Source organism: Mesoplodon bidens (genome assembly GCF_964165515.1).
Source record: "Mesoplodon bidens genome assembly, chromosome: 6".
NCBI lineage: Eukaryota > Metazoa > Chordata > Mammalia > Artiodactyla > Ziphiidae > Mesoplodon > Mesoplodon bidens.
This window is the reverse complement of record NC_138162.1, coordinates 116,124,091-116,147,632: the sequence shown is the minus strand read 5'-3', so window position 1 is coordinate 116,147,632 and position 23,542 is coordinate 116,124,091.

The following is a 23,542-nucleotide window of genomic DNA, read 5'->3' as shown; positions in this document are numbered from 1 at the left end:
ATTTACAATGTTGTGTTAATTTCTGCTGTACAGCAAAGTGCTTCAGTTACACATATACATATTCTTTTTCATTTTACTTTCCGTTATGTTTTGTCACCGGATATTGAATATAGTTCCCTGTGCTGTACAGTAGGACCTTGTTTATCCATCCTGTATATAACAGTTTGCCTCCGCTAATCCCACACTCCCAGTGCCTCCCTCCCCCACCGTCCCCCGCTTGGCCGGCACAAGTCTGTTCTCTAGGTCTTCCTAAACCTACTGTCGGAAGTGATCACTGACATAAGTGCTGCCACAGGGTTATTGAAACACATCTATTTGCGTCTTCCTGTTTTAAAATAAAATGTGAAAGAATGTTTTGCCGATCGTGGTCCTCAACAGTGTATATTTTGAGTGAAGTTTATTGAATCTGAAATGTCCTTTCACAAGGATTCAACATCCTATAACCATAGAAACAGAAATTTTATTTTTGCTCATTGAATGCACCCCTTCAGAATCTAAGAGAACCACCTGTAGTTGGTACATCTTCTTCCGTTTATATTAATCTTGGCTTTACCCACTTAGTCTAAAGGAGGAGGGGATATCATTGTTGGGACATACATAAAACCAGGGTCTTTTGAAAATGAAAGCTAACTATTCTGTAGTTTCCATTTGAACCCTTGAATGAGAATCAAAATCTTCTTTTAAAGGCAACTCTGAATAATTAACTCAAACTGCGGAGACTCTGATTTTTTTTTACTTAGATGATTTGGTTAATTTGGATTTAGATTTAGCACATACTAAGAATCCTCTCATTGAAGACCACCCGATCGGCTGGACCCTTTCTACTGCTGTCCAGCAAATCATCTTTAGAGTGAAGATTGAATTTTGTCAGAAAGGGAACCAGAAGTGTTAGGACTGTAAACCGCTTTCGAGGACACTTGGGTGGAAATTGCACGTAGTTCCACTTCGGATGCTGCTCTAAGGATCATTGAGTGGCAGGTCCCGTGACAATTAGGCTGGTGCCTGAAAGTGTGAGGGGACTTTGATACGTTTTGAAGCTCCCATGGTATGTTCTTGACTCTTGTAGGCACCTGAAATATATAATGTAAGACTGTACACTTTACTGCTTTATCTAACATGGGGACATTTGATGAATTTACTGAAGTTTTGGAGGTGCTTTTGTCTCCGGTGTCATTTTTCATCCACAAAGATTTAAAATAATGGAAACTGAATCAGCAGTCATTCTGCTGCTCCTGCTTCAGTCACACCTCTGTTTGGCATATTTTTAGATTTCATCCAGTGAGGGTCACCAGCAGCACGTTTAATTGAATCCAATTGGCACTCACCATGGCCCAAGAAAATGCTTTGGCTGATGAGACTACATCATCACGTGTTCAGAATTTAAGGGTCAAATGCCCATAGAAATGCAAACTATAATATCTGTGTACAATTAGGTAGTCAGCATTGAAAGATTTCTTTGTATATCCTGGTGTTATCAAATGCTGGGTCCCGCAGCTTGCTGCTCACAAAATCAATTACATACTCACAAATGTCGGTAGAAAGGAAAGGTTCCTTTAATAAGAATGCCAACAATCTGGGGAGATGGTGGACTCAGCATGCCCCGAAAACCACTTCCAAAGATTCTTCTAGGCCATGGAAGTTTTAAAGGGAAGGAGGAGAGTAATCTCAGTTAATCACTGAGATGGGGGGTCAGGGTCACCGCCGTCCCCCACTGTGTGCAGGCTCGTGGAATCCTCGTGATCTTCCTCTAGGTGTTTGTTCTCTTGTTCACACAGTTTGTTCGGGAGATTACTGAAGGGGAAGCCTGGGAAGAGATCTGGTCACCTGTTAATTACTGACTCTTCATTTCTACGTCTTTGATCTATGGGAAGAACCGACAAGTTAAGCAAAGTATTGTGTGATCTACAGACTTGAAAGGTGTACTTGGGCTGGAGATGAGTAGAGCATGGGGTGCCTGGTGAAAAGTCACAATACAGCTCTGCTAAAGTGACAAGGAAAGGGGCTTCCTGCTGAGGGCGTTTTCCTACAAAGAGCTGCTTACAAATCCCTACTTGTCAGACATCATTCCATTTCTATGGGATTAGGGGTGAAGATCTATCTTCGGTAATTTCTTTATGCTGACATAGGGCACCAAATTCTCAGAGTGGATCAACATGGGTCTGTAGCATCTCTTTGCTGACAGTTTTAGTTGCCTGCTTACATACACAGGCAGAGCAAGCTACAATTATTTTGATACCCACAAAAGTATGGGTTAGTATGAGCAATATTGTTAATCTCATTCTCTTGAGGCCAGTTCTTGGAACTGTACCAGCCATAGGTTCAGTGCTGCTCAAGATGGAGCAGCTTATGTCATGGCTACAGTCCAGTCATCATGCAGTTAGCTTTTTCCCTCTGGTGGCAGTTACAGTATCTGTAAAACAACTCAGGAATATGCCTTAGATGCTGAGTCTGTGCCTCTGTTGTCATAATCGTTAACTGCTTGGTTTTGTACTTGGGGGGGCCCACAGGGTTCTGCTGGGTTCCACTGGCCTCCACGCTCGCTGTCTGTTCCCAGGTAAGCAGTCTATCAGAGTGACGTACAGGAACTATGGCAACCTCACTTGTCTCCAGGGGTGTGTAATCACACAATGATTTGGAAGTTGGGGAAGATCTTTCGTGACAGTCTCTCCTTCACCCGCCACAAGGTTTGGCAGGTGGCAACCATTCAATAAGCATTGCCAAGTAGAGTGAAGAGCTTCCCTGAGGAAGCAGGTTTCATTAATTCAATGCACTGGGAAGCGAAATTGTATCTTTTGCTTCAAATTTGAAAAAAAAATTCAGAAAGCTTTAAGCATCGGCTCAAACGCTGGTTACCTCAAACAAAGCACTATTACTTTGTTCATGGAGCCATCATCAGATATTTATTAAGCGTCTGTTGTATTTCAAGCTCACTGCCAGATACTACAAATCAAAAATGAGTGGCACATGATCTCTGAATGCAATAGTTCTCTGACCAATGGGGAAAAGACACGTGGAACCCTTTATAAGAGTCAGCTATGATGTACAAACACCCTTTATAGAGTGAGCTGGGATGCTATAGGCATGCAGAGAGTGTGTACATGGCGCTTTGGCTGGCAGACTGGAGCAGAAAGGTTGGTGAGGGGTGACTGATGAAAGATGTTGAAGATTTTTCCAAGTGGACAAGGGAATGGTCCTCTGGGCAGAGGAAGTGACTTTTCTAGAGGTATAGAGGATTCAGAGGCTCTAGTTTGGAACTGCCGTGTACGGATGGGTTGTGGGAAGGTGATGCTGGAAGGAAGTGGATCTTATACGTCGTAGTAAGTCTGGATTTTCCTATAGGAGATGGAACAATGACCCATATTAATTTTATAGATCTGATGTGGGCCAAATTACCTTGGTGGTGGTCATTCTTTCTCAATATGGCCCAAAGGTCTACCAGTTCATCTCAGAACTCAGCTTTAACCATAACAGTGTATTCATCTGCTCATGCGTTCTTTCACAAAATATTTAATAAACATCTAATTTTTTTTTTTTTTTTTTTTGCTGTACGCGGGCCTCTCACTGCTGTGGCCTCTCCCGTTGTGGAGCACAGGCTCCAGACGCGCAGGCTCAGCGGCCATGGCTCACGGGCCCAGCCGCTCCGCGGCATGTGGGATCCTCCCGGACCGGGGCACGAACCCGCGTCCCCTGCATTGGCAGGCGGACTCTCAACCACTGCGCCACCAGGGAAGCCCTAAACATCTAATTTAAGCCAGGCACTAGAGCAGGCTTAATGATGAAAGATTCCTGTGTTGACAGACTTCCAAATGAGTATCTACTTAAGCTGTAATAATCTTGGCCACTAGTGGCCTTCTTTAAGGTAGACAGTACTGATTTCTTGTTTTCTTTCTTTATGTAATTAATTTCTAAATTCTTTAAAAATTAAAAAAAATTATTAATGTATGATTTTTTTTTTCGTGGTACGCGGGCCTCTCACCGCTGTGGCCTCTCCCGTTGTGGAGCACAGGCTCCGGACGCGCAGGCTCAGCGGCCATGGCTCACGGGCCCAGCCGCTCCACGGCATGTGGGATCTTCCTGGAACGGGGCACAAACCCGTGTCCCCTGCATCGGCAGGTGGACTCTCAACCACTGTGCCACCAGGGAAGCCCTTAATGTATGATTTACTTAAGTATTATATTAGTTTCAGGTGCACAGCATGGTGATGAATATTTTTATAGATTACACACCATACAAAGTTGTTTTAAAGTATTTAATGTGTTCCCTGTGCTTTACATTTTTTCCCTGTACCTGATAACAGGTAACTCGTGGTTTGTACTTCTTAATCCCCTTCACCTATTTTGCCCCTCATCCCACCCCCTCCCCTTTGGCATCCACTGGTCACCTAAGTGTCCATCAGTAGATGAATGGATAAAGAATATGTGATACACACACACACACACACACAATGGAATATTACTCAGCCAAAAAAAGAAATCTTGCCATTTGTGATAATATGGATGGACCTGGATGGCATTATGCTTAGTGAAATAAGTCAGACAGACAAAGACAAATATTGCATGTTTTCACTTGTATGTGGAATCTAAAAAACAAAGCTAACAAATATAACAGAAAAGAAATAGACCCACAGTACTGATAGCTTCTTAATACAGGAGACTGGGGTGAAGTTTCCTTTCTCAGAAGAGGAAGCTGAAAAAAAATGCTGCAGCACCTTTACAGGTCAGTGGATTATACAAAGCTGCACACCTACAAAGGGAGAAAGAAAGGATTAGAGGCAGGTACCCAACCAAATCTAATGTCAACTGGCTCTCCGGTATCTGCCGTATTCCATGGGATAGAAAACCTGCACTGCAAGTATAAGACGTGGTCCTGAATTGGGGCTTCAGGGAGAGACCCGGTGAGGACGCTTACAAACCTCTAGATAAGAAAGCAGGGAGGAGGAGGAAGAGTCAGGCAAAGAGAGACACTTTCTCAGGCGAGTCAGTATAAATTACTAAGACACGTCAGAAGATCTGATATTAAGGAGGATAGACAACACAGTCAACAATAAGGAGACAAATTTAAAAAGAGACAAAGTTGATAATGACTTTGAAAGCTAAAGGAGTGACATCCATAAAAGAGCAAGAAATTATGAAACAGTGAGCAGAACTAAAATAGATGAATACAAAAGAGAACAAGTTAGAAATTCTAGAAATAAATAACAGGATCACTGATATAAAACAGATTTATTAAACTGGATGAACTGATGGCGAGACCCAGTCAGAGAGAAAATTAGTAAATTGAAAGGTGATACTAAGGAATTCATACCATATAGTGGAATGAAAAGGTGTGAAACAGTTTATCCATTCTCCTGTTGATGGACGTCTTAGTTATTTTGGGCTGTTATCACAAAATATCATGGACTGAGTGGCTTATGAACAGCAGAGATATATTGCTCACAGTTCTGGAGCTGGAAGTCCAAGATGAAGGTGCCAGCTTGGTTGGATTCTGGTGAGAGCCCTTTTCTGGGTTACAGACTGCTCATTTCTTGCTATGTCCTCACATGGTGGAAGGGGCAAGGGAGCTCTCGTGGGTCATTTTTATAAGGGCACTAATCCCATGCATGGGGGTTTGCCCTCATGATCTAATCACCTCCCAAAGGTGATTACACCTCCTAACACCATCATTTTGGAGGTTAGGTTTCAACATAATGAGTTTGAGGGGACACTAACATTCAGACCATAGCAGTGGACATTTGGGTTGTTGTCAGTTTTTGACTGTTATGAAGTTGCTGCCGTAAACTTTTTCGTAGAAGTCTTTTTGCAGACCTGTGTGTTTATTTCTCTTGAGTTGATAACTAGGAGTAGAATTGCTGGATTACAGGGTAGGTTGGTTTTGCAAGAAACTACCAAAATTTTTTTGAGGAGGTTGTATCGTTCTATCCTCATCAGCAAAGTGTGAGAGTTCTCGTTGCTCCACGTCCTTGTTTGTACTTGATACTGTCAGTCTTTTCAATTTTATCCATTCTAACGTGTGTGCCTTGGTATCTCATGGTGATTTTAATTTGTGTTCCTCTGATAACTTAAGATATTCAACAGCATTTCATATTATATTGGCCTGTTTGTCATCGTTTGTGACGTGTCCCAGTATTTTGTTCATTTGTAAAAAAAATTTATTTTTCTTATTTTTGTGTTGTAGGAATTACTCACATATTCTGCATCCAAGTTCTTCGTCAGATATGTGTATTGCATGTGTCTTCTAGTCTATAGCTTGCATATTCATTTTATTAATGGTATACCTTGATTTTTTATTTTCTTTGAGGTCCAATTTGTCAACTTTTAATGTTATGGTTATTTTTTTTAATATACGGTCTAAGACTACAAATATATTCTCTTATGTCCTAGAAAAGAATATTTACAAATTCATAATTATGCCTTCATATATGGACAGGTGGATTCTTTATAGAGATTTACAATGTTCATTAAAAATATTATTTTAATATTTGCTTGTACTATAGAACGTTGCTTATAAAGGGGCCCATTTAAAATTTAATATTTCAGGGACTTCCCTGGTGGCACAATGGTTAAGAATCCACCTGCCAATGCAGGGGACACGGGTTTGAGGCCTGGGAAGGTCCCATATGCCGCGGAGCAACTAAGCCCTTGCGCCACAACTACTTAGGCCGCGTGCTGCAACTACTGAGGCCTGCGCGCCTAGAGCCCATGCTCCACAACAAGAGAAGCCACTGTACTGAGAAGCCCACGCACCACAGTGAAGAGTAGCCCCCACTTGCCACAACTAGAGAAAGCCTGTGTGTAGCAACTAAGACCCAGCACAGCCAAAAATAAATAAGTAAAATAAATTAAATTTTTTTTTAATATTTCAATAATAGATCTGTAGGCTTAAATGGAGTAATTTTCATTTTTAACAATGTACTTCAGAATGAGAGAATCTGACATTATGTACTATGTTACTTTTATATATTCATTTTAGACTACACAAATAATGTATATGCTACTGTTTCCATAATATTTGTTCTTTCCAAGTATACATTTTAAAATTTGCTTTTTTGCCTTTAACATTGCATGCTTTTCTGCAAAATGTAAGTTGTGAGACATGAACTTTTATATGTTAGCTACTGCGGACATAGGGAGCATGTGTGCTAAGTGTTATTAGTATAGCTGTTGGGAAGGAATTTAGAAAGAATTAAACATTTCATTAATTTAAAACATTTGACGACACCACTTGTATCTTGTTTTGATCCAATATATTTTCTTTCCAATATGGTGAAAATACAACAGGGATCATAATCAAACTTCCCCCCCTTTTTATTTTCCTTCTGTACTTTCAGAAGCTGGAAAACACGAAGGGAAAGGGATTCACAGCTTTTGTTCCTTTGTGTGCCAAGGTTGCCCTTGATATTTACTCCAAAAGGGCCAATGGGACTGTTGTTATACTAAGTTACAGAGGTGACTGTCTGGATTTTTTTCTCTGGAATCAATGAGAGTTGTATCTTCCTATTTATTTGCTTTGCTTGTGTTTATTTTTTAACAGCTTTATTGAGATATTATTCACATACTGTTCAATTCCCCAACTTGAATTGTATAATTTGACGTTTTTTAGTATACCATGAGTTGTGCAACCATCATCATGATCAGTTTTAGAGCATTTTTGTCACCCTTAAAAAGAAACCTGGAACTCATTAACAATCACTGTCGACTTCCTCCCTGCCCTCACCCACTCCTCAGTCCTGGGCAACCAGTGGTCTACTTTCTGTCTTTATGGATTTTTCTATTTTGGACATTTCATATAAGTGCAGTCAAACAACGAGTGACCTTTTGTGCCTTGCCTCTTTCACTTAGCATAATGTTTTCACAGTTCATCTACATTGTAGGCTCTATCAGTCCCTCATTCCTTTTTTATGGCTGAATAATATTTCATTATATGGCCATGCCACTTTGTTTCCCCATTCACCAGGTGGTGGAGATCTGGGTTGTTTCCACTTTTTGGCTATTGAGAATTATGCTGCTCTGAACATTCATGTATGAGTTTTTTGTGTTGACATTTGTTTTCATTCATCTTGGATATATACTTAGGAATGGGATTTTCGGGTCACATGGTAACTCTGCTTTGCATTTTGAGGAATTGTCATTCTGGTTTTCTAAAGTGATAATTTGATTTATTTTAAAATTTACCTTAATCCACTTTCAAAAAGGAGTGTATCAACTTGTGATAGATGTTGGGTTTGGCTTTCTCTTTCCTCTCTCTGTCTTCTGGATAACACATTTCTTCAGCTCACTCTTTATGTGTTCTGCAAAAATACATGATTAAAATAGTTGGAGATTTTGTCTCATCTTAGGGATATATGCCAGAATTCGGCATTATTGACTTTTTAAAAATTGAAATACAGTTGATTTACAATGTTATATTAGTTTCAGGTGTACAGTGTAATGAATTATATTTTTACAGATTATACTTCATTTAAAGTTGCTATGAAACATTGGTTATTTTCCCTGTGCTGTACATTCTGTCCTTTTATCTTATTTAATTTTATGCCTAGTAGCCTGTACCTCTTAATCCGCTTCCCCTTCCTTGCCCCTCCCCCCACCCCTCTCATGTGGTACTTTTATCGAGGTGGTGCCTTAGGTACCTAGGATCTTGCCCGAGCTTCTGTTTGTGTTCAGTTGCCCCCACGTGGTGAAATTTTACTTTGTCCAAGCAAGGCTTGCAGGCTGAAAAGGTGGAGCTAGTTGCCACAAACTTCTGCTTCGTCCTTGTGTATGTGAGTTGAATATTATTCCTTGACAAAGTGTAGGTTACCCAGGGATGTTCTTACAGCTTTATTTGCAGGTGTGCTATTGCTCCTTATGAGCGGGCATACAAGGAAACATTGGGGGTTCTTGATCAGTGTATTAAAGCCCTGAGATTAGACAGAACTGGAGGTAGGGTTGCCAGTGTGGTCTAGATCAAGGGCTCAGGTGGAGCTTTCCCTGGACAGAAGGAAATCTATGCAGAGGTCAGGGGGCTGAGGGGAAGTTACATGTGCTGCAGAGACCAGCTGCCCTGTGCAATCTAGAGGGCTTTGAATCCTTTAAAACAGGGGTCCCCAACCCCCGGACCGTGGACTGGTACCGGTCCGAGGCCTGTTACGACCCGGGCTGCACAGTAGCAGGTGAGCGGCGGGCGAGCGAGCGATGCTTCATCTGCCGCTCCGCATCGCTCCCCATCGCTTACATTACCGCCTGAACCATCCCCCCTCCCCTGCCCTGTCTGCAGAAAAATTGTCTTCCATGAAGCTGGTCCCTGGTGCCAAAAATGTTGGGGACTGCTGCTTTAAATAACATTTTTGACGTCCCACAGTGGTCCCTGGGTGCCCTGGAAGAGGTGTTTGAGTGCTGTCCTCCCAGGACCACTGTGGGATGTCAAGAAACGTTATTTAGTGACTCAAAGCCCTCTGTGTTGCACACGGCAGCTGGTCTCTGCAGCACGTGTAACCACCGCTCAACCCCCTCCCCTGTGCACAGATTTCATCCAGTTTAGCGGCGGTGTGACGTACTCTCGGCTCCTCCAGGAGCAGCTCTCGGATGACACGAGGTAGGAGAAACCCAGCCGCAGGCAGCTGGTGAGAGCCCCTTGGGGCTGCTGCCAGCAGGCGCAGCTGAAGAGGACAACTAGCATCTGGGGAGAACGTTCTCTGGGACCTGCATCCAGAGTCACTGCCCTCCACATCTTCTCCTGGGACAATCCAATTAAGTACCAATTTGGAGAGGATGCATTTTTCACTGGTACCTACCAGCCTTTGCCGATTGAGCACGAGCCATATAAGGGAGAATGTGGTGGGTTACTCTTTGTAGTTGCCAACCTAATACTTGTCTTTTATTTATTGTCTTTTATTATTTACTGAGAAGAAAGAGTAAATAATTGCTTTACAAGAAACTTGTATGGATGTGGATCCTCCCAGAAGCACCTGGTTTTATTAACCAGTTCTTAGACTTCTGGTGATGAATGCACTCCAGAAGGAAAAGATCATTTCTGTATCAAAACTTTAGAACCTGTTTTAACATATTTCAGAAATTATAAAATAAAAATTCAGAATATAAAGAATAGAGAGAAAATCTTCACACTTACAAGTATTTTTGTTCTGCACTGATATGTCTGCCACATGACTGTTTCTTCCAACATTTTATCTAGCCACGCTGCAGTTAAAATGTATCTTTTTAAAAAATTTACAATGAGGGCAAGAAGCTTTCTGTTATAGCCCATTACTGCTTCATATTATAATTATAAGGAGGAGCATGAGATTTGGGGTTAGTCACATCTGAGTTAGAATTCCATTCCAGGACATCATAATTTTAGATGTGGAAAAGGACAATTTTCTCAAGTCTACACTTTCCTTAGCTGTTGAATGTGGAGAAGACCTGTACTGGGAACTTTTCATGTGAGCATGGTGTTCTGATGGCCAGGAGTCTGTTTTTATCCAGATCAGCAGCTGAGATACCTATTTTTATGTTCAATGTGGGTTTAGAGCAGTGGTTCCCAATGCGGGGAGACTCTGCCCTCCAGTATACAGCGGGTGATGCCCGGATATGTTCTTGGTTCTCGGCTTGATACAGGTGTGCTAGACTGTACTTGTGGCATCCAGTGGGTAGAGGCCAGGGATGCTGCTACACGTCCCATTTTGCCCAGGATGGCTCCCCCCTCTCCCCAACACAGACGTATCCAGCCCCAAATGTTGACTGTAATGAGCTGGATGAACCCTGGTTAGGGGATGAGAAAGAAGGGAGCTTTCACTGGGCGAAGTCCTGTCTGAAGGGAGACAGTCTGTGGTGGAATATCCCTCTTCTTAAGAGCCGATGGTGAAAGGCAATCTACAGATTCAATGCAATCCCTATCAAACTACCAATGGCATTTTTCACAGAACTAGAACAAAAATTTCACAATTCACACTGTAAGTGTAAGCGAGCGTCAGACCTCACTCGTGTATTCCGGTTGCCGACGAGCTACTTAACTCCTCTGAACCTCAGTTTGCCCTATCTCCTCTTTGCTGGTCTTTCTGCATAAGAACAACTGATCACTTTTTAGTTTCAAGCCATTTCCCTCCAGTCATGTATATAAAACCCCTTTCAAACTAAACTTTATCTAGACAGCCTCCCTGTTCTCTAGACAAAGGGTGTTTCCCCGCCACGTCATCCAGGCTTGAAGTCTGTTCTTGTCGCTCCTCTGGTTTCTTAAACCCTGTCCTTCCTCCACATTCATGTGTTAATCCTTTATTCATACTGTATTTTTATTCATTGCCGTGATCGCATCGCACTCCTACCTGCTAGGCTAACCCGTCACAACGTCCAGGCTTGAACGTCTGCGTAGCCCCTGGTGGTGTTCTTCCCTTCAGCGTGCTGTCCACACCCATCGGGGCGCCCAGTTGGCGTCTGTGCCACATAGTCCTCTTCCATGGAAGGTGCTTCCTGGCTTCCGCACAGCTGGCGATGTGACACTCACTGTATAGGTCCCCTCTGCCTCCAGGCCGACTGGTCACTGCATCCCACATCTCACCCAGTTACCAGCCCTGGAGCCCCACTATGAGGTTTCCACACATATTTTGTGCCGTGTGTATATGACACCTACAGTGTAGACACATAAGACCTAGATGGTGTTTCTCACGTGGCGTGACGTTTCTGTTTTATCCATTTCCTACTCTAACCTGTGAGCTCCTTGAGGATGAGGGCCATATATTTTCAACTTGGTACCCAAGAACATGGCATGGTGTCTTGTACACGCACGTGATCAAAGGTTGAATGAACCCGTGTGTGAACCACATACTCTAAGCTCACAGTGTTGATGTTACATTTTTCACATGATGAAGCTCTGATATTCAAGCGTGGTCTGAAGTAACACCGTTTTCCTCTGTGAATCTTGTTTGGGTGTTGTTTTTTTTATTGACTTCTGAGATTTCTTTCCAAGGGAAAGGATATACATTAGTTTAACACTCCCAGGCTCTGATTCGGGGTCTCCTACCTGGAGTGAAGAGGTGGAGTCTGGTGGGTAGTTTGGAAACAGAACTGGAGCCCATGGACCTAAGCTCCTCTCTCTTCACCTGTTTTTGGGTGACAGGTGGTCCCTGGAAACACGGTCTAGCTTACTACTCACACCACGGAACCAGGCTGTGGTTGTTCAGTGCTGCCTTGGCTGGCTGGGTCAGTCTGTCTAATTTGGGGATGTAGAATTTGTAGACCCTTTAGAATTGTAGTTCTAGGCACCTTAAAATTTAAATATGTTTACCTATTTCCTGACTTCATATATTTCCTTTTCCTATAGACATTGAAGCTCTCCTGTGTTCTATCTGCATGTTTATATATTAAATGCTCAATAATTGGTGAAATAATTCTAATTACTTTCTATAAGAATAAGTAAAACCTTTAAAAAAATAGTTACATCTACATGGTAACCTCATTAACATTTTACTAAACTAATTTTTGATTTATCTCTAACTTTGCTGACATTTACTGTATTTCCTTTCATGTAGCCTAGGGTACTACAAACTCTTAGGCGATTTACGTGTGAGAAGCCCTTTGTAAGCTGTCAGGTGCAATTATTCACACCATTTTGTTATTAAGATTAGAAAATTTCAGCAGTAATTCCCTTGATGATTATGTAGCCTAATGGTTTTTAAATTAAGAGGTTTTTTTTCTGTCTTTGCCTTATTTTCTTTACTTCGTGCTATAGCGAGTCTCTATTGGGTCCCTGCTTTTCTTCTCTTTCATATTCTTACTAGTTAATCATCCACAGTTGGCTATGGGGAGATGGCTGCTTGAAGGCTAAATTCATCAGCTTGGTGGTTGTGGTATTTTGGTGATTTATGGATGTTTATGACTCAAGTATAGATACAAACAAGGGCTGTCAAAATACCACTGTTTTCCTTCCCAGCTCGCTGTGGTGCCTGACCATCCATGATCCAAACCACATAGACAAAAATCTATAATGGCAAAAGCAGTCACACCTCCAGCAGGAAAGACCCCAAGACGGGATTGCCGCAGACAGCCTTAGGTAAACCAGCAGAGCACGATGGCACGGGCGGCCTTGAACTGCATTGGTTCCAGAAGCAAGAATTAGTAAGAGAGTCAAACGTTCTCATTACACGCACGTCCGTCGTTAGGAGGCATGTCGTTAACTTCGGTTTTTCTGGTTTACCTTTTCCAGACTTTGCAGAAGCGCTGCTTCAGGGAAAGAGAGAGGAAATGTAAACATCTGTATGTGCTGAATTTTTTGCATTAGTTAATCAGCAGTTCACCCTTATTGGATGGTGTGTGGGTGATGGTGATGTGGCCTGAGGGCATCCAGAAAAAAAAAAAAGTTCCAAACTCAGTTAGTGAAACTATCCAGTGCTGACAAGGACATATAAACAGGCAGGGGGAGATATAAAAGAAATGGTCCTTGGCCCATGATGTATGTACTGTGCCTGGGACATTTAATGATGAAGATTATTGGAAGCCATCAGCCTGTTATCTAATCCATTATTTCAGCCCTCTTGTTTGGGGCAGATAAAAATGACTGCTTCTAATTGAAAGAAAGGTGAAAGAATGTACAGTGGTTTCTATTAAATGAAAATGTTTTTCGTGGCTAAATCAAATAAGCATCATGTTTTAGGGAAATTAAACATACTCTTAACTGCTAGACTTCTGTCAATCATGTTGAAATTAAATAAGGAATATATACATTTAAAAGAGCCAAGGGTGATTATTTAAGTAATGAAAGTGATGATTATAGAATTTTGCTCTTAAAAAAGTGTTACATTGAAATTAACCATCTGTATTACAGCCTTATTACTAATATAGTAAATATTTTACATTTTTTCTGAAATACTGTAATAAGACATTATAGCAATTTAAATTTGTATATAAGAAATGGCTCTCCTATGGCTGGCCCATATTCTTAAATGGTTTAATATGTAAGTAAGTCCTCTGTAAAGTGTGATATGCAATTCCCCTGTAAAAAAATAGAATGAGAATGTTTCCAAAGGTTTGGAAGGCTTCAGATACTCTGAAGGTTATCTGGCACTAAAAAAGGACTTGGAAGACACATCCACCCCCCAAAAAATAGCAAAGTAGGCAATGCAATTTTCCAAAATAGTAACTCTTAAATGTTAATATACTCCTAAGACTTTTAATGCTTAAGAGCTTAATGGCATTTTGTAATCATTTTATTATTTCAGAATTTCAAATACACACACACACACACACTCACACTCTCATGGCTTTCTATTTCCAAATTTGTCTCATTGTTCACCTTTTCCTTCTGATTTTCCTACTTTTTCCCCTTGTCTTTGGAGATTATACTTTTAAGTATTTCTTTCCAGACTTTGATCATGTCTGTAACGTGTGCTATTTCTGTATGAGCTCAGAGGGAATGAAGAATCTTTGACTTCACTAATGTCAGCTCTGTAACAGGACAGGGATGTGTCTGACAGATTTGCCAACACAGTTCAAGAATGTAAGGGTCCTTGGATGACAAACAATGCTCATGCTCAAAAGACATCGGGATGGACGGGAGCCTGTGTCGTGGAATCCGCATGACGGGCAGGGGCTCCCTGGGCCCCATACGATGCAGGAAACCTCAGCCATCTGTGATCACTCCTGTGTGAATTACTGATACCAGGAGCTGCAGGAAGGTCGGACCTGATTCTCAGGTGTTCTTCCTATAGTCCTGGCCTCTCATGAGAGTCTGGTCAGGAGGAAAAACCTGGATGGCATCCCCAAAGCTGGGAGTGGGTCTAGATGTTTGAGGAGTATGTATGGTTTCCTAAAGCTCCAGAACAAAGTACCACCTGCTGAGTGGCTTAGACAACAGAAATTGACTTTCACAGTTTGGAGGTCAGAAGCCCGAGATCAAGATGTCTGCAGGTTGGCTCCTTAGGAGGCTCTGTGGCCTTTTTTCCCTCTCTCTGTGTCCTGTTTTTCTTGTCTTGCAGCAGAATGCTCAACATAGAACATAACTGCAAATATTTGGCCATGCCACAGAGGGTAGTGCTTAAGTACAAATGGGAGATGTGATTTAAAAAGTGAATATTTAAACACAGCTTGGGTCCTACAGGCACTTGGACCCCAGGGCTACAGGGCGGAGCTGCCTTGCCTGAGGTGCAAACAAGTCTGTTCCAGGCTCTCTCCTGGCTTCTGGGGCTTTGCTGGCAGCGACTGGGGTTCCTTTCCTGGAGATGCATCACTCCAGTCTTTGCCTCTGTGTTCGCACATGGTGTCCCCCTGTGTGCGTGTCTTTGTCCACATTTCCCCCCCCCCCTTTTTTTTTTGTGGTACGCGGGCCTCTCACTGTTGTGGCCTCTCCCGTTGCGGAACACAGGCTCTGGATGCGCAGGCTCAGCGGCCATGGCTCACGGGCCCAGCCGCTCCAGGGCATGTGGGATCCTCCCGGACCGGGGCATGAACCCGTGTCCCCTGCATCAGCAGGTGGACTCTCAACCACTGCGCCACCAGGGAAGCCCCCACATTTCCCCTTTTTATGAGGACATTTGGATTAGGGGCCCACCGTGTCCCCAGCCTGACTGCATTTTAGCTAACCACATCTGCAATGATCCTACTTCTAAATAAGGTCACCATCTGAGGCACCGTGAGTTAGGACTTGAGCATATGAATTTTTGGAGACACACTTCCATCTGTAACAGAATGCCTAGGAGGCCAGTGGTTCTGGAAACCATGAATGGGGTGCAGTGTGAGGGTGGTGGGGGGCTGAGGTCAGAGAAATAACAGCTGCCAGGTTGTCTCGGGCCTTATGGGTCAGTATACCCTCTACGGTTTTTACTTTGAGGGACATAGGGTTTTGAATAGCAGATTGACATGACTGATCTTAAAAAGACAACACCAGCTGGTGGGTTGAGAACAGACCAAAGGCTGGTGGGGGTAAAAAGAGGGAGACAGCAGCCGTCGTGGGTGCCCAGGAAGAGATACCAGGGCAGAGAACTGTGATGCTGATACAGCCACGGACCGTGGTCAGGTCTGACCATAGGTACTTGTGATGGCAGATGGGGCAGGACTTGCTGAGGAACTGCACGTGGGTGGTGAGGACCAGGAGAGTCAGGTGAGGTTCCCACGTTTTCTTCTGAGTAGCAGGAGGGAGAGAGTTGCCATGGAGTGACGTGTGTGGGTGTAGCAGGCGTGAGGCGGCGGGGGTCAGGGGAGGGCTGGGCCTCCCGCTATCTGCATGTCAGTTCTCCTGGTTCTCGTGGCTTCTACTTCTTTCTGTCTTTCCTCATTTTCTGTTGCTTGTTTTTGTTTATTTTTTCCATTTTTTTGAGGTATAACGACAAATGAAAATTGTATATATTTGAGGTGTACAATGTAATGCTTTGATCTACATAAATGTTGTGAATCAGTCACCACAACCAAGCTAATTGACATGTCCACCCCTTCACGTCGTTTCTGTTTTTCTTTTATGGTGTGTACACTTCAGATCAACTCTTTTAGCGCATTTCACATATGAGATATGGTATCAGGTTGCTGTGTGTAGATCTCCAGCACTCACTCATCCTGCAGCACTGAATCTTGTGCCCTTTGAGCAACATCCCCCCATTTCTTCCAGCCACCTTTGTGGTATTTCCTTACTTGACCTTTCAGGACCCATCCCAGTCTTGACAGTGTCATTCTCGTCTTTAATTCATTTTTACATCATGCTTTTCTTCCTTTACAAGGTTTCACTATAGTAGTCACCACTTTGCAAGAAAAGGATGACTACTTATTACATGTCAGAGAAATGTACCTGTTTGATTTTCCCAGTTCTTTAGTCTCTGTCTTTGCTTTCTTTCTTGTCATGGTCCAGCAAACAAAGGAAAACAATATGGTGCAGTATGACACACTGACTTCATTTAAACATACACAGAAGACTTTTATAGCTGTCTTACTAATATGCTTACAAGTTTCCCTCTTCCATTTGCTTAGTCTTCTTTACAAACAGCACACACTAGATGACTCTGCACGGGATAAAGATAGCCTTCTTTAGAAGTGATTTTTTTACCTCTTTGCAGAAAGCAATATTTAGAAACATTCACACAGATTTTTAATGAGTATATGGATGTTTTTCTGTAGACACTTGAAGCCAGTTATTTATAATGTTTATCATCTAGCTTATCTGGCTTTAATTAATTAGTTTATTGTTGATTCAATTGAAATTCCTTGTTGACTTTCTACATGTGTCAGGGATTGTGGAGAATGAAGCACAAAACTTATTTTGATCTGTTTATTTCCCTTGGGAAGCTCTTAAAATGCCTTGGAGATACCACTTCTAAAACAGAGCACACTCATTTACTGATGAGGCTCACATGGGGAATTTGGGTTTTCAACGCTGCGTATCGTTGGCCTGCTTTCCCTTGGCTCTCAGCTGTTGGTTTTCTGTCGTTCGTTCAGTTCTGGTGTCCTTATCTCTGCTCCAGTCTTCCTAGTGGACAAGCAGTGGCGTCCAGCTAGGAGATCCTGGGAGCTGAATCGAGTGGAGCGAGGAGGGGAGAGAGAAGGTAAAGCTGATGTGGTTCAAGGATGGAGTTCTGGACAGAGAGGCAGAACTGGGGAACCACACAGAATTACTCAGTCGTCATTTGGAGACAGAATGTGCTAATGAGAGAAGGACATACTCGGGCAGCAGACTTGACAGCAGAAGAAATGAGGGTCCGTGTGAATTATGGACCAGTTTCCAGGGATGCCACACCACCCCTCCCAGTGTATCCACTGGACCGCCCCCCCCCGCCCCCCCCCGCTACACAGACTCAGGTACTTTTGGAACTACAGTGCTTTCAACTTGATAACGACAGACTCATGAGTGGATGAGAACACACGTCTTTAGTGACTACAATGTGCCTTCATGGCTGGTGTATATCACCGCATGGTATGTGTCTCTAGACGGGTCTGACCAGTAACCCCTGAGCAATCCAAGGTAAGAAGAGGTTGTCCTTAATTCTCATCGGTCAGCCTCCCTCTGTTGTTTATCTCAGGCCCAGGCCCCAGAACCTTCCTGGATTGCTGTTCACACTCTTAAGTTATGCCAGTTATGCGAAGTTCCTTTCTGCTCTGTTGGTTTACACTGACTCGTGTTTATGAGCCCACCGGCCTCAGTCCTGATGGACATACACCCCGTTCTGACTTCTTGGGCCCTCTGTGAGGTGTATGTCATGTTGATCTCATGCTGTCTGACTAACCTCAGCTCAAGACGGAGGGATGACCCCAGTCTACTTCCCCTACTTAGGACACACTTGGTTACAAGGGATGGAAGGAGCTTCTTACCTCTTCTGTAAACTAATGTTTACATAAGCATTGGCTAAGCTCAGAGTCACTGTTTTCCTTACTGTTCACAGCAATCTTCATTTTCTTCCAGGGTCGTAGTTAGAAGTCTGACTCAGATAAGAATTTCGTCTTTGCTGGTGGGAGGATGAGTAGCATGCATCAACTGATTATTACTGTTTCTCATGGTATTCCACACTGTGTTTACACTGTTGTTACATGACCTTTTTACACCAACCACAAACTTTCATATTCTGAGTTTTCCTACTTGGGAGTGAAGGAGAGGAAGAAATATGACTCAGTAGGAATGCATTTTTTGGTATTTGTATTTGCTTTTCCTAGTGCTAATTGGACTTTATGTCTCAGCAAATGTTGAGGTGTTCTCTGGATGCAAACAATTATAAATGTATACAGTTGGAAGTAAAAGTTGGGATTAAAGAGAAATCAGAAAATGACATAAAGTTAGGAAAATCCTCTTAAAATACAACCAAATTAATAAAATCTAAGGATCCATGTATTGTGCAGAAATACTGAAGTGGGTCTTGAAGAAAGCAAGCTCCTCATGTCTTTGAGGTTGATGAAAGAAAACCTTATGGAAGCAGAATGACTTCATGTTCACAGATCTCTGAGGAAAGGCAGGGACTCTTGGGTCGACAGGAGTGTTGGATATCATTGTAAGAAAGGACTATCTGACACGTCAATCTTCCTACCTGCCGTGCCCTTCAGTACCTTCCAAAATGGTAGTTGTCATGTATTCTTTAATTGCTCTCTAGGGACTTATCGGGAAACATTGTTTTGTCATATATTACTAAAACAGTTTTCAAAATATCTTGATACTGTTACCAGACAAAAGTTCATGTAGCAAGGCCAAATAAACCTAAATGTTGGAGCTTGGAGCAGAGAAAGGTTTACTGCAGGGCCAAGCAAGGAGAATGGGTGGCTTGTGCTCAAAAACCCTGAACTCCCCCATGGTTTTCAGAGAAGAGTTTTTATAGGCAAAATTTGGGATGAGGGCTGCAGTGTGTGTGGCTTTTTTCTGATTGGTTGGTGGTGAGGTAACAGGGTGAAGCTCCAGGAATCTTGTACTCAACCTGAAGTTACCATCCTCTACCTGGTTGGTGGGCGGGAAGCCTTAGTGCCTGCAGAAGAACTCACAGATACTGTTCTGTGTATCCCTTGAGGGGGAGCCAGGACCCTGCCCCAAGGCTGCACTATTGTTTCTTGGCTGCTCCTTCCTTGTCTCTGCATCCCCTCCCTTCCCTGATTAGCAGCTGTTTGAACCTGCCCTTTGGAGCTCAGGAAAGGTCAAGGAGGGTGAATGAAGCCTATTTCCTACAAATAAGAAAGTGGGGTGACGGGAGACAGAAAGGCTTTTGTGCCCAGAAGGGCCCCACAGGGTCCTGCTTGGTTACAATATTTTAGAATCAAATGCTAAGATAAAAGCTTTTGCTAGACCATGTGACAGTTTAAATTTGAAAACAGAGGCCTAAATATTACAATTTTTTCAAAACATAATTTACGTATACCTTTTTTTTTTTTCAGATGCGACAAGTGGGTCTTTCATTGAGTTTTGAAGGTGAATCAGGACTTGTAGGCAGAACTGTGCATCAGGCTATAGCAAACTCTGTGTGGATTTTGCTGCCCCTAATGAGATTACAATGCCCTCACCATTTGTGGTTTTACATAAAGCTTGGGACGAGCAAGGGATGGAGTGAAACTTATTTTTATTAATATATTTTTATCTTTGTCGAGCTGATATTTTCTTTTGAAAGCTCCCCCAAATGACACCTATGTCAGGAAGAAGTGTTTTCAACCTGATCATGTCCCTGAAGATGGCTGTAGTGAGATTGCAGAGGATCAGAGGATATCAAGGGAGATTTGATAGAGTTTCTCCAAGGATTTAAGGCATTTAAACATGTTCCAAAACTGTGTGAAACATATATCACAGATATTGATGCTTGGGGATGACTATGGGTGCAGTAGCCAAAGGTTGTGTCTAAGGATGAAACTGCGGTCAGCAGAATTTAGCCTGAGCTACTCAGTGCTGGAAATCTTACAGTCGGTAGCTGCAGGGGCTTGTATGTATCTGGATCTTTGTGGGTTTGACCTTTTCCTACTGGAGAATGCCAAATTGTCCCCTTTTTTGTCTTTTACAGGGATTCAGCTCTCCTACTTCCTTCTTCCCATCTATTTTCTTATCAATTCCTATTCCTAGGCTTTTGAGGACATATATTGGCTTTTCTTAAAATGTTTCCGGGAGGGAAATTGTGACTTAATACGTTTTCTAAAGTGACTATGTAAATTAGCAAGTCAGAAACTGCACATGATGGGGTAATAAGCTCCTAGCTGATAAACAAAGGACATGATTCCAGTGGTGCATTCCCAGATACAAGGGGAGACGTCTAGATTTCCCCATGGAGGTCCTGTTGTCCATCCTCAGCTTCTGGTCTAGAGGTGCCAGCTTTCTTCCAGTGTTTCGCTCAGTCTGTGAAGGCTGCTGTAACAGAATACCATAAACTGGGTGACTTAAACAACAGACATTTGTCTCTCACAGTTCTGGAGGCTGGAAGGCTAAGAGCAAGGTGCTGGCAGATTCAGAGACTGGTGAGGCCAGCTTCCTGGTTCACAGCTGGCTGTCTTGTCACTGCGTCCTCACACAGCAGTAGGGACTGGGAGCCCTCTGGGATCTCTTTTATAAGGGTACGAATCCTATTCCTGAGTCCTCCACCCTCCTGACCTCATCACCTCCTAAAGGCCCCACCTCCAAATACCATCACATTTGGGGATTAGGTTTCAACCTACGATTTTCAGTCTACAGCAGCCTTCCTTCCAGAAAATGGTTTATGTGAGTCGAGCTGGTATGGAAATATAACATTAAAGTGGGCACAGTGACCTTTGGGAATTACCTAACTGAACAAACTAACCTTTTAAGACTGCAACGTGGAGCATTCCAGAATGTTCTGGCTCCTGGTAGGCTTCTTTTGGAAGCTCCACTTTCTCTGTCCTAAAGGAAATGCCGTATTTCTTTTCTTCCAACTAAGACTTGGGTCTCTGCGGGGTGTACAAAACCAATCATGATAGTAGAGGAATCCCCTGGAGGGGATGAGTTTTTTATTTTTTCTTTAAATCAAGCAAATGAATTCAAGTCTTTATGTTTCCAGATTTATAGCCATAAGATAATGTCCTTTTCATGTAAAGAGTCTTTAGAGCACTTTTTATTTAAAGTTTTATATTGGTTTCTATGGCAATCTGTTTCAGTGGCTGCAGGCTCTGCATTTTTGGCACAAAAGTTTTGCTGTGCTGTTCAAATCAAGCCATGTTCTTGCCCCGGCATCTGCTCTGCAGGGCCCAGAGTGGCTACTGCTGTTTGCCTTCTTGCTGATATAAGTGCTTGTCCCTCAGGAAAGGCACCAGAGGGGTGCTGTGTAGTTAGCAATCAGTAGAGATTCTCACAGAAAGACAGAAACTATAAATACCAGTCATTTGTTTGAACTTGTGAAGGCAAAAGAGTTCCTTTCTAAGCTTACAGGGTCCAGGAAGAATGCAAGGGAAATCATGGAATACAGACAGTAAAGGATTTGTATTAAATTCAGAATCTTTGACAGGAAGGCAACGGGGACCTCACATGTGAAATTTTTTATCCTATTTCCATCTTAAAACAGGTGGAATAGAAGTCTACTGTGTTTATTGTTCCAGGAAAGTGGGTTTTGTTTCCAATCTAACAAAATAGAGCCTTTGGGGTCCATTCTTTTCAGTAATTTAACTTTTTTTTTTTTGCTGTACGTGGGCCTCTCACTGTTGCGGCCTCTCCCGTTGCGGAGCACAGGCTCCAGACGCGCAGGCTCAGCGGCCATGGCTCACGGGCCCAGCTGCTCCGCGGCATGTGGGATCCTCCCAGACCGGGGCACAAACCCGTGTCCCCTGCATCGGCAGGTGGACTCTCAACCACTGCGCCACCAGGGAAGCCCTAACGTTTTGATTAAACTTTCTGGTGAGAGGTTCTATGTAAGAAGAGGTGAAGCTCACTCAACAGATGTACTTCCTTGTGTCCTGACCACGAGGGGAGGGAGTCCCACGGCCTCTCCAGGGGTGGCGGGCTCTGGCTCAGGGCTGTTGTGTCGCCACACCGCAGCCGTCCTGGACCTACAGGCTTTCTGGGTTTCTGCGCAAGTTGAGTGCGTGGTTGGGAAGTGCCTGCAGGAGATGCCCGGGAATAACATCCCCTGTTATCAAAGAGCTGTTAGGCAGGTGGTGAGTGGATAGTTGTGATGTGTGGTTCCCCCAACACCAAGCAATTCTCTGATACTCCGCAGACACCGACCGGGCATCCTGCAAATGTGACTGAAGTCCAACGCCGTCTGTCTACCTGGAGCGGCCTCAGTTCACACAGAGTAAGGTCTCAGTCCCACAAGACTGCCCCCTTTTCAGATGCCAGTCACAAGTCCAGGGTGCCCCCTGCGCTTCTGACTGACTGGTTACAAATTGGAGGTTCTCACGCCCCCTTCCTTGGGTTTGATTAATTTTGTTAATTCTCACAGCAGAGAAACATTTACTTATGTTATTATTTTATTCTCGTTTTATTTTAACCTTATTGAAGTATAGTGGATTTACAATGTAGTGTTCATTTCTGCTATACAGCAACGTGACTCAGTTATGCATATATATATATATATTCTTTTTTGTATTCTTTTCCATTATGGTTTATCCCAGGATATTAAATATAGTTCCCTGTGCTCTACAGTAGGACCTTGTTGTTTATCCATCCTGTATGTACTAGTTTGCATCTGCTAACCCCAAACTGCCAATCCTTCCCTCCCTCACCCCTCACCCCCCTTGGAAACCACAAGTCTGTTCTCTGTGTCTGTGAGTCTGTTTCTGTTTTGCAGATAAGTTCATTTGTGTCTTATTTTAGATTCCACATAGAAGTGATATCATATGGTATTTTAAATGGTAGAAAAATCAATGATTTCAAGTATATAAGGGAAATTATTGCTTAGACTTCCATCGAAATCTGTGATAAAATAGATCATATAATATGTGAGAAAATACCTCATAAATTGAAAAAAGCTGTAGTAGTATTAATGCTTTCAGTTTGTATTTTAACGCTACTTTTAGTTATCAGGAGCAAGGTGACCTTATAATGAATCAACAGAGCGTGTTGGTTTCCAACATCCCTTTGTGTTCACAGGTAGGTGCTCACCTGCCCGAGAGGAGCTGTTACATAGAGAATGGTGTGAGGGTGGCCTGGGTGGACCGGTCTCAGTGACTGATAAGCCCCCATCTAGGCATCCCCA